The following is a 4,762-nucleotide window of genomic DNA, read 5'->3' on the forward strand; positions in this document are numbered from 1 at the left end:
TGGCCGGCATACGCATTCTCACGGATATAACTGGATGTATATACAACTGTTTGTACCATAAAAAAAAGTCAACAGATTTTTACCCTGGAAAAAAAATGGGCACCATATCTACCATACATGAAAATGCGCAGATGTTTGAAAAAATCAATTGCTCCATAGGAATCGTCTATTGGGGGAGATGGCAGGAAATGAGTTTCTGCCACATTTGCCCCTACAATAGCAACATCTCCATGAGTTCAAGTCATCCCCAATAAAGACACCGTATGAATCATCTATAAGATGAATAGATGAAATTACAAGGCATTGGTGAACAGTATATTGGAGAAGATCGCAAGCCAATTATGACGGGTAATGAATACCGAGGACCTTCTCCATGTAGTCCTTGTCAAAGCAAGGATAATAAACTCCTAAGCTAATCTCAATGATCTATCACAAAGGCAAGGCTACCGTATATTCTAACCTATGCAAACTCAAAGGCATTGAGAGTGGATGAAGGGAGGAATAGGAACTCAAAGGCCTTAAGAGTGGATGAAGGGAGGATGAAAGGATGTTCTGAATAGGAACAGGAACTCAATGACATTAGCATGTTAATCAAGAATGAGACTAAGAAAGACTTCAGTGTTGTTTTCCTTAAATATGGAAAAAATATAACCCAGTAACCTAAAGTCCCACTTTGGAAGCCCGAGGATCACAAGCTGTGGGAACCGAGGTATCCTCCCTTGCCCCCTAATGCAGATCCTCCAGTAGCCTTAATTTCAATTGTGCTCTGCCCCAGGAACGGACCCTGCGCATTTGTGTTTAGGATGGCCAAACACTCTGTTTGTTTCGGATTAGGATGCTAGCGGCCTGAAAGGATGTCTTGTTTATGGTTAGCGCGGATATAACTGAATTAATATGCAACTGTTCGTACTTCAAAGAAACTTTTAACTGCTTAGGCAGTAAGACTTGCTGGCAGGCAGACGCATTCTCGTGGATATAACTGGATGTATATACAACTGTTTGTAATATAAAGAAAAACAGAAGATTTTTACCCTGGAAAAAAAATGGGCACCATGTTTGAAAATGCGCAGATGTTTGAAAAAATCAATTGCTCCGTAGGAATCGTCTATTGGGTGAGATTGCAGGAAATTTGTTTCTGCCACATTTGCCCCTACAATAGCAACATCTCCATGAGTTCAAGTCATCCCCAATAAAGAAACCGTATGTATCATTTATAAGATGAATAGATGAAATGACAAGGCATTGGTGAACAGTATATTGGAGAAGATTGCACGCCAATTATGACTGGTCATGAATACCGCAGACATCCCAATAAAGACCCCCAATGAACCATCTACCCAAAATTAGATGACAAGACATAGATAATTGGCTATGAATAGGCCATTGGACAATATCGCAAGACATTGTCGTTTGTCAGTGTATGGTCTGGCGTTCTATTTGCTCCCACAAAACCAATGCTTATGATTGAACCAGTTCTGCATATTTTGAATCTGCTTTACAGGCTTGAAATGCATGTGAGGCAATGTGACCTTGCTTCGGAAAAAAAAAATGGATTTCTTCATACAACTGCATCTATATATCAATGTATGGCTGGACATTGTTGCTTTGGAAACTAGAAAAACGTATTTCTTCACAACTGCATCATATACCATATCGTTGAGTATTTATTCTACGAGTTCCTTTCATAAGTCTGTAAAACTAAGCCTATGACTGTACGACAATATCTCTCGCAAGAGACATTCCACAAAAGCTTTAATGCAAATTAGTTTTACCTCGTTATATGAATAGTTTTAATCAATAAAGGCCAAAACAATTACTGGGTCTGAACATATGGAGGCCTAAACATAAACTAAAGAACCTCCTGAACCTTTAGCGAGAAGCTATATTTTCCAAAACGTTTAATAAATGGACTATGAAATCAAAGCTAGCATGAAAAACAAGCAAACTCGTCCTCTTAGCAGAGGAAAAAGATAAAAACCGATGGTTCCAACATGTTAATTCAGAATACTTGCGTGCTTTGAAGAAAGAGTTTACCCACAATCCACCGTCTTCGTAACACAGAGTAACCTCCCGTTTTTATAATTCATGTAAACAACCACCCTTTAAATGCCTGAAAGAAATTACTCACGAGAGGCCGAAATCTCCCAAATGTTTAAATGCACCCTTTAAAACGAAAACCCATAAATAATAAGCATAGAATGCTCGGCGTGCAGAGTGATCAGATAGACTAATAACTGAGAATGCCATCATCCCGGCACTCAAACCAATAGGGAACCATTTGCTCGTCATTTCACTCCTCCAGCATCCATAGATACACATAAAACCCAACCACAACAGGTGACACTTGACAGAATAAAGCGTAAAACAACACATTAAAAGTGAAAGAGATGACTTCAAATGAAAGAACGAATGATGGCATCAGGTCTCCAAGGTGTGGCATCACGGTATTCAGCCGCAAATTACCCATTATAAAGTTCTCATCACACGCAATTCATCATTCATCGCGACAAACCCTACAGACTGAACCTAAATTTCACTTCGTTTCAGCATGTACAGAAAATTAAATCGCAGATTAATAAGGAGAAAGCATTATCATATTCATAGGATAAACTACATAAAGGACAGGAAAGGAGTCATGATAAACCCACTCTAAATCAGAGATCATATGATATAACGTCTACAATTGGCATTCCCTGTCAACATTGATAGGGTGGCCGTTTATATAATCTACATTTAATTCCAATTCATTTCAACCTGTGCAGAAACAGAAAACAACAGCAGAGCCTATGGCGATATTGAGGATCATAACAGCCTCTGCGACACATTACTCATTGATGAATCACTGGAAAAACTGACTTCGTGGGTGCGTTTTAAACGTATTTCTCAGATTTGGCTGGATCACGTTTAGGGTTTGCAGGAGCTAGGCTATACTCTAGGGTTTTGATGTGTCGGTTTAAGGGTTTGCGGGAACTGGGTTTTTTGTTAGGGTTTGATGGGCTTGGGTTTACGGCTTGTGGGAGCCAGGATTTTAAAATAATGACGAAATCCAACGATGCATACGTTCGGTTTTAACCAACTACACTATACTCTAGGGTTTGATGTGTCCGATTTAGGGTTTGCGGGAGCTAGTTTGTTTTATGGGATCGGGTGTTGGACTTGCCGAGGTTTGGAAGTAACTTAGTTTACATTTATTTTAAATCCAGATTTAGCCGAGAGACGATCTAATTTGGATATAATTTTTTTTATTTTAAGGTTTGAATTTTTTTTATTTGGTATATATTATGGGTAAGGTTTAATGGTTTAATGGGTATATTATAGCCTGACCGGGCCTAATGGTTAAGAGCATGTGTTTCCTCCTAAAAGGTCACAGGGTTTCAAAACCATAGGGGTAGAGTATGTATGCCTTAGTAGATTTAACAGTGGTCCTTATCCCAAAAACAAAAATGGAATATCATATCATGAGTTTTCATAATATTGGAACTTAAAATTTATATTAACTTAATGAAGTAAAGTTTACTTTAATTACCTAAAATGGAATATCATGAGTTTTCATAATATTGGAACTTAAAATTTATATTAACTTAATCAATTAAAGTTTACTTTAATTACCTAAAATGGAATATCATGAGTTTTCATAATATTGGAACTTAAAATTTATATTAACTTAATCAAGTAAAGTTTATTGAATTGAGACTTCTGTGATCCATAATCGTTGTAAGCAGAACTTCGGCGAAAATCACATGAGGAAAGACCTTTGTCGACGTGTTTCGAACCAACCAGTGTGGTTCATGGTCAGGACAAGTTGAAGAAATAGATCCAGCTTAGCATGTTAAATAGTCTGAGCATCACATGAGGAAAGACCTAGAAATAGATCCAGCTTAGCATGTTAAGTAGTCTGAGCATCACATGAGGAAAGACCTTTGTCGACGCCTTTCGAACCAACCAGTGTGGTTCATCGTCATGACAAGTTGAAGAAACAGATCCAGCTTAGCATGTTAAATAGTCAGAGACTCCAAAGGCTAAATCGACCAACAGCTAATTTTGACCTACGGACCCAAATCAAATTACTATTCATTAATTTAATATTATTATTATTTTTAATATTAATACATAAATTATTTTTAATGGTTAGTTTTAAAAAATAATTAATTCATTTATTAATAATTATATATATATATATATATATATATATATATATATATATTAAAAGTTATGATATTAGGTTGTTAAAATATTTATAGTGGTTAGTTTAAGAAGATAATTCACTTATTTATTTAAATTATTTACTAATTATTGTTAATATAAAAGATAAATATATATAATAATATGTTGTTAAGGACGAGAAAAAATTTCGATGGTTATTTAAAAAGTAATTTATTAATAACAAAATATATATATATTCCAATTAAAATCATAAAGTTAAGGTTGAAAATATAAATAAATAAAATAATTTAAATGTTTAGTTAGAAAAGGTAATTTATTTAATTTAATTAAATTATTTATTACTATATATTAATAATATAAGTAATTTTTAGTTTAATTAAATTATTTATTAAATATAATTAATATTATATTAGTAATATAATCTTGGTATTAATATATTATTAATATTAGTAGTCAAAATATTATTATTAATTGAATATTATTATTATTCTTAATAATAATAATATTATTATTATTACTTATTATTATTATTGATGGAAATAAGATAAATTAGGTAAAATATATAGATAAATAAAATACTTTTAATGGTTAGTTATAA

At 34.0% G+C, this 4,762-nt stretch overlaps 2 non-coding genes across 2 annotated transcripts; both read right to left on the reverse strand.

The window, feature by feature from the left end:
- Positions 1-2,212: 2,212 nt before the first annotated feature.
- LOC149164380 (small nucleolar RNA Z102/R77) lies at positions 2,213-2,296 on the reverse strand. The gene has a single exon (XR_016261038.1). It is a non-coding gene; the product is annotated as a small nucleolar RNA Z102/R77 (small nucleolar RNA).
- Positions 2,297-2,410: 114 nt separating this feature from the next.
- LOC149164381 (small nucleolar RNA Z101) lies at positions 2,411-2,493 on the reverse strand. The gene has a single exon (XR_016261028.1). It is a non-coding gene; the product is annotated as a small nucleolar RNA Z101 (small nucleolar RNA).
- Between the last annotated feature and the right edge of the window lie 2,269 nt (positions 2,494-4,762).

Source organism: Pinus tabuliformis, chromosome 5_1 (genome assembly GCF_031772625.1).
Source record: "Pinus tabuliformis cultivar Carrire ecotype Pingquan chromosome 5_1, CPIR1, whole genome shotgun sequence".
NCBI classification, from domain to species: domain Eukaryota; kingdom Viridiplantae; phylum Streptophyta; class Pinopsida; order Pinales; family Pinaceae; genus Pinus; species Pinus tabuliformis.